The sequence below is a fragment of the Chiloscyllium punctatum genome, chromosome 17 (assembly GCF_047496795.1).
Source record: "Chiloscyllium punctatum isolate Juve2018m chromosome 17, sChiPun1.3, whole genome shotgun sequence".
Classification (NCBI taxonomy): Eukaryota; Metazoa; Chordata; class Chondrichthyes; order Orectolobiformes; family Hemiscylliidae; genus Chiloscyllium; species Chiloscyllium punctatum.
In genome coordinates, this window is record NC_092755.1 from 14088722 (window position 1) to 14099054 (window position 10333).

Sequence of the window (10333 nt, forward strand, 5' to 3'; positions counted from 1 at the left end):
ATGTGCTGGGTAAATCTCCCTCTATATTGTACTGTCCAATGCAATCATGTCAAATATATTTTGGTTTAGACATAGAGTAGAGCTGCGTCCAGGGTTCCCTTAAAAAAAACCCTCCCAGAGTAGGTACGACACAGAGTCGATACAGAATAAATCGACCTCTACAATATTAAACATTCCATGAGATGTGCAGTAAAGGTTAATTATAGTCTCAATAAGCATTGCCCTGAACCATTAAACATTCCTCAGCCAAGAATAATACTGCTGAGATACAATGAAAACGCTATCCCAGTCTTGCAGCCTCATTCCTATCAAGTATTTCCAGATCACTCAATACTCAGACAGATTTTTGAGAAAATCTTGACTCAAATCCCTCTAATGAAATGGATGAATGTGGCTGAGAGGATATGTTGGGGAGGTGTTGGATCAGGTTATTAAGGAAAACATCGTCCGATTGTGGAGAGGCAAAACACGGCATCAGATAGAAAGAAAAAAGGGGAGAAGGCAGGAGGGGAAGAGAGAAAAAGAGAGACAGAAATATTAGCTGTGCCAATGTATCTCTGAATTATAGATTTTTGACTAAACATGAGAACTGATACCTCTGTCATTCAACAATCATACAACTTATGTATTAAAAAGTCCTAACATCAATTAGTATTGGAATCCATTGAGTTATTTGCATTTTTTCCACAATTCGTGTGCGGTGCTTGTGGGGAAATATAAATTAGGGTTTTGTGGTTCTGTAATCTATTCTGAGAATTCTATTTCTGTGTTTATTTACATAAATGCTTAATTGGCTTCAAGGAAGTGATGATGACAGCAAAGCCAGATGAACAAAGTGATTTGTTGGTAAGATTCAAATCGAAACATGTATGTTTTAAGAATATTGACCATTTGTAGAAGTGAATACAAATTAATGAAGACGAATTGCAACATATTTTATTTATTGAAAACTTTTATTTAGGTTAAAAATTCAGTGCTGAAAATTCTGCTATTAAACTTAAATGTTGAACTGGATCTACTCTGAATGACCAATGATTTATATTGTAGTCCGTTTAGACGGTGCAACATCACTCAAAGTGTGTGTTAGAACATTCACATGAAATACATGAAATGTCATCAGGAACTGCCGCAACAATTACATTTAATTGATATAGTTGTTGTGAGGTTTTGTTACACGTATTACTTTCTGGTTCGGGTCAGCGATGAGTCCCTATCCCCAATTGCCCATTGAATAACTTGCTAAAGCCACTTCAGAACACAGTCAATTAACTTCCCAGTGGGTCTGGAATCTCATGTCGGCCAGACCATGGAAAGGTGACAGATGCCTTGGCATTCGTGCAGCAGCTGTTTTTGTATTTTTCCATTGACTCGGGCTACATGGTCACCATTTGGCTTTCTTTCCGATTCCAGGATTTCTTTAAATTCAAATTTCACCCTGGGCAAACGATGGTATTCCAAACCCTGGCCATTCAACATTAAACTGGAGTTCGAGAATCCTGGTCTCATGATATCACCACTGTGATCCTAATGTGGGAAATGCACAGAAAGCACAGAAATGCAATAAATCTGACACTTTACTTCATGAACAAATATTGGAGTGCAATACTGGCAAGAACTCTTTTGCTGTTCACAGCAACACCACAGGAGACTTTGCATCCAATCATCAATCTTAAATGTGTACCGGGCTCTGTCTGAACAGCCTGACTCACCATAATTTGCATTTTTGAATTCTGCACTGACTTATGAAAAAGTTAGTCACATATCCCAAGAAGGTGGTCATCAGCTACCTTTTTGAAGGTCTGCCATCTTGCTCGGCTAATTATGGTTGATCTTTCTTAAGCTTTATTACAACCAAATGGCTTCTCAGTCGAGACTGTAGTGCTGGAAAAGTACAGCAGGTCAGGCAGCATCCGGAACAGGAGAATCGGCGTTTCAGGCATGAGGCCTTCATTAAGATACCTGATGAAGTTGTTATGCCTGGAACGTTGATTCTCCTGCTCCTTGGATGCTGCCTGACCTGCTGTGCTTTTCCAGCACTACACTCTCAACTCTGGTCTCCAGCACCTGCAGTCCTCACTTTCTTAGTCAGGTTCGGCACAGGAAAGGAACCATCGCCTTTTTGTTGAACAGGTAGGCAGGCCAGGTAGGAAAGTCACACATCCTCCTCTGAAGGACAATACTGAACCATTTCACATGTTTCAAAACTTTGGTAGGTCTGTGATTATCATTCATTACCCCAGCATTTTCATTTCATACTCTTTCATTAATTGAAGCTCCCATGGTAGAGATTGATTCTGGAACTTTGCTCCAAACCTTTTGATTGCTTATTACATACCCATAGTGCCTCCTCAACCACTTTCTCAAACTGTCATGTTAGCTTGAATGATTTTTTTTATTGACTCATGGAACACGGTGGTTGCTTTCAGTTGTCTGTAGGTGTCCTTCAGACGATGGCAGTAAGCTGCCTTTCTGAAATAACATGTTCCAAAATGGCCTGAGGAAGGGAGTTCCAGATTTTGACCCAGTTACAGTCAAGGATCGATGATATATTTCCATGTCAGGAGTGGTTTAGAGAGGAGCTTACAGTGGTGCTGTTCCCAAGTATCTGCTATTCTTGTCCATTGAGATGCAAGTGGTAGTGGGAAGATACTGTCTAAGGAAGTGGCTAAGTTTCTGCAGTGCAGTATTTTAGATAGTGCATATGGCAGGTATGCCTGAAGACGGGCTTAGGCCCGAAACGTTGATTCTCCTGCTCCTTGGATGCTGCCTAACCTGCTGCGCTTTTCCAGCAACTCATTTTTCAGCATACGGCTGGTACTAAGCATCAGATATGGAGGCAATGGGCACTTGTGGATGTGCTGCTGATCAAGTGGGATGTTTGTCCTGGACAATGCCTAACTTCTTGAGTGCAGTTGAAGGTGCTCCTATCCAGTCAAGGGGTGAGCTGTGCTATTACTCTCCTGACTTCTGTCTCTTAAATAGTCAATTGGCTTTGCAAGTCAGAAGGGTGAGTTACTCGCTGCAGTATTCCTCGCCTCTGTCCTGTTGTTACAACCATTGTATTTATATGGAGTGTCCAGCTCAATTTCTAATGAACAATAAAACCCAGGATGTCGATGGTGAGGGATTCAGTGAAGGTAACACTATTGAATATCAAGGGGTTTTGGTTAGATTCACTCCTATTGTCAATGGTCTTTGTCTCGCAGTTTTGTGGTGTGAATGCTATTTGTCACTTGTCAGCTCAAGTCTGGATATTGTCCAGATTTTGTTGCGTTTGAATGTGGACTGAGGAGTCACAGAAAAAGTGCTAGATCAATGCAGATTTCACTTCTGACCTTCTGATGGAGGGAAGGTCATTGCTGAAGCAGCTGAACATGATTGGGCCAAGAACACTTCCTTTAGGAACTCCAACAGAGATTTGCTTTGGCTGAGACGACTGACCTCTAACAAGCAGAGCCATCTTCCAATGTGGGAGGTCTGACTGCAGGCAGCAGGGAGGTTGTCAACTGATACCCATTGAATCTAGTTTTGCTAGGACTCCATAATATCACACTCTGTCGAATGTGACTTTAGTGTGAAGGGCTGTCACTCTCCCCTCATTTCTGGAATTCAGTTCTTTGTCCATGTTTCAATCAAGTCTGTAATTCAGTCATGAGCTGAGTAGGCCTTGCATGACCCACATTTACGCAGGTTATTGCTGAGCTAGTGCTGCTTGATAGCACTGTGGAAAGCACTTTCCTACACCTAACTCATGATTGAGCATGGATTGATGGGGCAGTAATTCACCGGGGTGGTTTGACCTGTTTTCTGTGCCCAGGACATGCCTGGCCTATTTTCCACATTGTCCATGCCAGTGTTGCAGCTGTACCGGGAGTGCTTGGCTAGCACAAGTCATCAGTATTATTGCCAGAATTTTGTCAGGCTCCATAGCGTTTGCAGTAACCAGTGCCACTCGCCCAACAGTGTCTTGATTTCACGTGGAGCGAAGCGAATTCCCTGCTGACAGGTATCTGTAATATTGGTGATCTATGGAAGATGCTGAGATGGATCAGACAATTGGCACATCTGGCTGAAGGTTGCTGTGAACGCTTCAGCCTTAACTTTTGCGCTGATGTGTTGTTCTTTCCAAAGCAGAGCAAGGGAATATCTGTGGAGCTTATTCCTTCAATGAGTTGTTTAATTATCAACCTTAATTCACGTCTTGATGTGGCAGCACTGTGGGCTCAGACCCCAGCTTCCTGAATTAATGGTCTAGCCACAATATCGAGGAGAAAGTGAGGACTGCAGATGCTGGAGATCAGAGCTGAAAATGTGTTGCTGGAAAAGTGCAGCAGGTCAGGGAGCATCCAAGGAACAGGAGAATTGACGTTTCGGGTATGAGCCCTTCTTCAGGATTCCTGAAGATCGCTTATCCTTTGTATTTTGTAGATTCTAACAATACATCATATATTCACTTAAATTGTTAGTCTTGAAAATGCTTTACTTCACAGACTTTAGGATATAATGTTCTGTTTTCAATTCTTCTCTCCGACAGGCAAGGTCATCGATGTCACACTGGCTTTCCTCCTCACTAATTGCAAAACCAAATGTTTTTCACCTCATCTTTGAACTTACTGATCAAAATTGCTCCATTCTTGACTAGACCTTTCATATACTCTGCAAACATCAAAGGATCCAGCACCAAGTCATATAATAAGCCACTGGACACAAGATGTCTTCACAATGACTACCTTCAAACATCACCTTCTGCCAACAAATAAACCTTCGATGCATTTGCCAAACTGCACCAGATCCCATGAACCCTTACCTTATTGAAGATGCAAGATCTGGTCAAAAACCTGATTGAAGTCAAGAAGCATTACATCCACTTTTTACACCCGATGTCACATCTCATTGCCTCTCCGGAAAACAGAATCAACCACTTCCGATATGATATCACTTCCACAGTGTCAAGAACAAACGGACAGATTGCTGTAGGTCTCAACATTGTATTTAATTCCATTCCCATTTTCCAGAATGAAACAGAAGAGACACAAGATTATTTCAGCTAGAGTAAATTATCTGTCAGAGAGATAAGAAGAGTTACCATGCTGAATTTTATTGCTTAAACTTTACTTTTCCAACTTTTAATGAATGCTGTCTCTTAGATTTACTTATTAACTTCCCTCAAGCTTTCTACTTTTAAACATAGGTTTATGAGCGAAACTACATATTGTCATTTAGCTCCTTTCACCCGATGGTAACTCTTCTTATCTCTCTGACAGATAATTTACTCTAGCTGAAATAACCTTGTGTCTCTTCTGTTTCATTCTGGGAAATGGGAATGGAATTGAATACAACGTTGAGACCTACAGCAATCTGTCCGTTTGTTCTTGACCCTGTCAGTGTGTGTTCACCCTCAGAGGTAGGAAGACTGTTTGTGCTGATAATACGGAAAGTAGCGCCTGATGGATCATTCTCAGCTGGCGCGCAACTTCCTGTTTCTATGTGCCAGCAGCAAGCCACACATCTCACTTCTGATCAGAAAATAAACCCAGGGGATGCAATCTAGCGGAAACATCTGCCAATGTGGCCTATATCAGGACACAGAGTGTGAAGCGATCACATCGAAGTGACATTTGCAAATCGACCTTTCGATCTCTGTTTCATGGTCTGATTCCAGGACGTCATTGCACGAGTCTCTCGACCATCGAACAAACTCAATCGATTCACTAACGTCTGGAACATATTGACATGCACCTTATCATGTCTTTGATCTTGTACTCCTTGTAACTCTCTCAGATTTAATGTTCCCAGTTTTTGATTCTGCCTTCTGTATCCATCACCTTCCCAGCCGAATACATTCTGTTTGATCTGTTTCCTAAATTTTGATCAACTAAACAAATAATACAGTTTTGTACAGACAGGTATGTCGGTCTGTCAGATTAACAGAATCAATATATGGAGAGATCACCTTGTCTGTATCTAACTCTGACCGACATTGAATTCAAATAAACCACAGCACTGTATGGTTTCAAACTTTGCAAATCCTCTCTCTTCGAAAGAGCTTGTTCTAACGGTTAATTATTTTCTTGATTATTTCAGAAACTATGACTAAAAATCCCTATTTTTAACAAAGTTTCAAATATTATTAAAAGTTGCACCACTGTCATTTCCTACAGTGAGCTTTGTGGTGTTTAAATGTTCTGATCTAAATTTGCTTCAAGCAGAAGACCTAAACATTGGTTTCTCCGAGTTCCCAGCCATTGTCCTTGCAGTTCCATAATAACTGCAAGCAATTGATAAGCCCCAGAATGAACAGAATGTCCAGGCCCTGTACACATCCAAACGCCATGATGTAGGCCTCGAAGATCTCCGTTTCTTCCTGTCACACCAACCCAAGCAGTACATGCTCAACCTCAACTACATTTCCTTTCAATCCTCCCACTTCCTCCAAACCAAAGGGGTAGCCATGGACACCTGTATGGACCCCAGCTATGCCTGCCTCTTTGTCAGATATGTGGAACAGTCAATCTTCCACAGCTACACTGATACCATTGCGCACCTTTACCACCGCTACATTGATGACTGTATCAATGCCACCTCATGCTACCACTAGGAGGTTGAACAGTTCATCAACTTTAATAAGACCTTCCACCCTGACCTAAACTTCAGAGGGACCATCTCGGACACCTCCCTCCCTTTCCTAGACCTCTCCACCTCTATCTCCAGTGACCAACTAAACATTTACTACAAGTCTTCTGACTCCCACAGCTACCTGGACTACACTCCTCCCACCTGACCTCCTGTAAAAATGCCATCCCTTTATTGTCAATTCCTCTGCCTGCATCGCATCTACTCCCAGGAGGACCAGTTCCACCATAAAACATCCCAGATAACCTCCTTTTTCAAAAATTGCAATTTCCCCTCCCACGTGGTCAACGATGCCCTTGAACCCCATTCCTCCAATTTCAACAGGGAGCCCTCCTGGTCCTCAACTTCCAATGCACCGACCTTGCATACATCATATCATCCTCCGCTGCTTCCACCGCCTGTAAACAGACCCCATCACTCGGGTATATTTCGCTCCCTACCCCTATCTGCATTCCGGTGGCACCATTCCCTCCGCGACTCCCTCGTCAGGTCCATGCCCCTCCACCAGCCCACTCCTCACCCCTATCACCTTCCTTTGCCACCACAGGAAGTGCAAAATCTGTACCCACACCTCCACCTCACCTCCGACAAGGCCCCAAATGATCCAGAGAAATTTATCTATACTTCCACAAATGTCATCTGCTGTGTCTGTTTCACTTGATGTGGACTCCTCTACATCAGGGAGACAGGACACTAACTTGCTGATCATTTCAGAGAACATCTCTGGGACACCCGTGCCAACCAACCCCACGGCCCTGTGGCTGAACACTTTAACTCCCTCTCCCACTCCACCAAGAACAGATCAGTCATATTCTGTTCATTTCCAATGAATAAATACAAAATAACCGAGTCTGAATTTGGGATGATATTAACAGGATTCATTTCGAACTAAGCATGAACAGATTATTTTGACATAACAGGTGGAGAGATTCACTTCCTGAAAAAGCAGATCGAGTGATATAATCTGCACCAAACCGAGTTTGGTCAATACTGAGGCAAAAATACAGCTTACAGTCTTGAGTGAAATAAATAAAGAAACTATCTTCACACTGGAACAAGATAGAGTGTATTAAATATGAACGAAGAAGCAAGTATTTTAGGATATAATAGAAAAGTGATTTATAGCATATTGAAATGCAAACAGAGATGTGAATTTGTGTCTCTACATTCATCCTAGCTAAATTAATCATTTCAGAAATGCCTTTGTTAAATTTCATGATTCATTCGTTGGTCCATTCACGAACCTTGTTAGGTCCTTGTTAAATTCTGAACCATTACCTTCCAGGTTCACAGGTTGCGAATTTCATGTTACAGCAAACTGTGAAGTTGTCCACTGTATGTCAATGTCTTAGTTAAAAATATAAGCAATCACAGCTCCAAACATTTACAAAATCTCACTATGGATCTTCCTTGAATCCAAAAAAATTGTCCCTTTGATCAATGATTTCTAACTTTTACTCACATATCTGTTTTGAAGGACGTTTTCAAATAACTTGAAGTGCAAATGGTTCCCATCAGTCGGAATACAGTAACATTTCATGTGTTACCCCACACAAAAAGATATCAAGCAATATTCACGAGTTGCTCTAAGCAAGTCTATGATGGACTGTTTTATCAAACAAAATCATTTCCAATGTTGTGAGGACTCGTCTATCTTCTGTGCAATGGTCTGAATTTTGTGTCTGACTGCAGATGACACTGGCTGATCTGGGTATAAGTACAGTTTGTGCCTTTCACATTGTGAATGTATATTGCTGACTTTAGTTGAATAAAGTGATGTTGTCTGGCACCATTAATTAGACCATTAATTTCCACATCACAAGCCAGACTATCAGGTGGAATGTATTGATCTCATTGAAACGAATGCTTGGAATATTTCTGGTATGAAGAGCCTCTGAACGAGACAAAGTAGGAAAGATGAATTTAGAGTAGTAGGAAGTTTTCACGACAGAGAGAGATCACTTCGCCCATCGCACCTGTATCACGTGAAGACAGAGCCTTCCAGCCAAGACCCAATTTATAGCATGTTGTCCATAACCCTGCAGGTGATAGCACTGTAAACATTCGGGAACATTGTGTAGGGTCTAATCCATTATCAACATAGATATGATCTCCAATGCTGTAAATCCTGGCTTATGGGGAAAAAGTAGGGGCAGAACTGTATCAATATTCAAACAGTTGGTACAGCCCTGAGGAGCTAATAGGCCCATTTCTAAACGTTGTTTCTCAGGACATTTTGACAATTCTTGTCTTAATATAAACTGACATGAAAAAAGTGCAGACATGTTCCCCAGAAATGCTGACAGCAACATACCTTTATTCAGCCAAGATCAGCAACATGAATTAAGAAAGTTTAAAAAAGAAACTTTCTTTTAAATTATTATTGACAACACGGATTTCACAAAGTGCAAACTACAGAGGGGAATGGTGGAGAGTTGGGTGTGGGCGATGTTCATTGTTCCCTGATGTCTGGTTGCGTCTGTGAGCAACAGATGAACCTGCGAACCAGATTCAGGATGGTATGGCAGGTATTTCAGCAGATATTGTGTACACGGCATTCTCCCATAAATCAGCAATGACACAAACATTTATTTTTGATGGTGTTTGAAGCCAAAGAAAATTGAAAAATATGGTGGGACAAGTTCCTTTCATTTCTTTGAATTGGTATCAAGGGACACTGTCTGTGGACCTGGGGTGGCAGGAGGATCTTAAACAGCAGAATGTGAGGGAACAGAACCACCATTGGAAATCCAGATAGACTGGAACCTTTATCACTGGAGGGTGAGAGTTCGGGGGGGCGACCTCATATAAGTTTATCAAGCCATGAGTGGAAAGGTGAATGGCTCTAATTGACATGATTCATACTGGAAATGTACGAAGCTTTCGTTTCAAAAATATTCCATATCAATAAACTCCACCTGATAATCTGGCTAGTGATGTGGAAATTAATGGTCTAATTAATGGTGCCAGACGATGCCTGGGACAACACCTAAAGTCAGCAATATACATTAACAATGTGAAAGGCACAAACTGTACTTTTACCCAGATCAGCCAGTTTCATCTGCAGTCAGACACAACTTAAAATTCAGACCATTGCACAGAAGATAGACGAGCGCTCACAACAGTGGAAATGATTTTGTTTGATAAAAGAATCCATCGTAGACTTCCGCAGAGCAAATCATGTTAACAAACTAGTTCTTTTTTTTGTGTGGGGTAGTGCACGAAATGTTACTTTAATCCGATTGATGTGAACCATTTGCATTTAAGAAGTTATTTGAAAACGTCTATCACAGTAGATACACGAGTAAATTTTACAAATCATTGATCAAAGGGGACAATCTTATTTTGGACTCGAGGAAGATCCATAGTGATATTTTGAAAGTGTTTGGAGCTGGGATTGTTTTCAATTTTTGACTAAGACATTGGTGAATTTTCCCTATGGTGTGGGATTTCAACAATAGGGAACATGTTTTTACAATGAGAGGAGAAAAATTTTAAAAAACATATCAGAGACAACTTTTTACAATGAGAATGGTTTTTGTGTGGGATGATCTTACAACCTTGAGAAGACATTTGGATAAGTAAATGAATATCAAATGTTTGGAAGGATATGGGCCAAGTACACACAGGTGGGATTAGTTTAGTTTGGGATTATGACTGGCATGGACTGGTTGGACCGAAGGGTCTGGAACCATGCTGT

General features: G+C 41.3%; 1 long non-coding RNA gene across 1 annotated transcript in view; it reads left to right on the forward strand.

Annotated features, from left to right (window-relative positions):
• LOC140487741 (uncharacterized) overlaps positions 1-4813 on the forward strand; it is a 31033-nt gene extending 26220 nt beyond the window's left edge. The window contains exons 2-3 of the long non-coding RNA XR_011962918.1: positions 802-846; positions 4535-4813. This is a non-coding gene — a long non-coding RNA (uncharacterized lncRNA). The remainder of the gene's footprint in view (positions 1-801; positions 847-4534) is intronic.
• The last annotated feature ends 5520 nt before the right edge of the window (positions 4814-10333 follow it).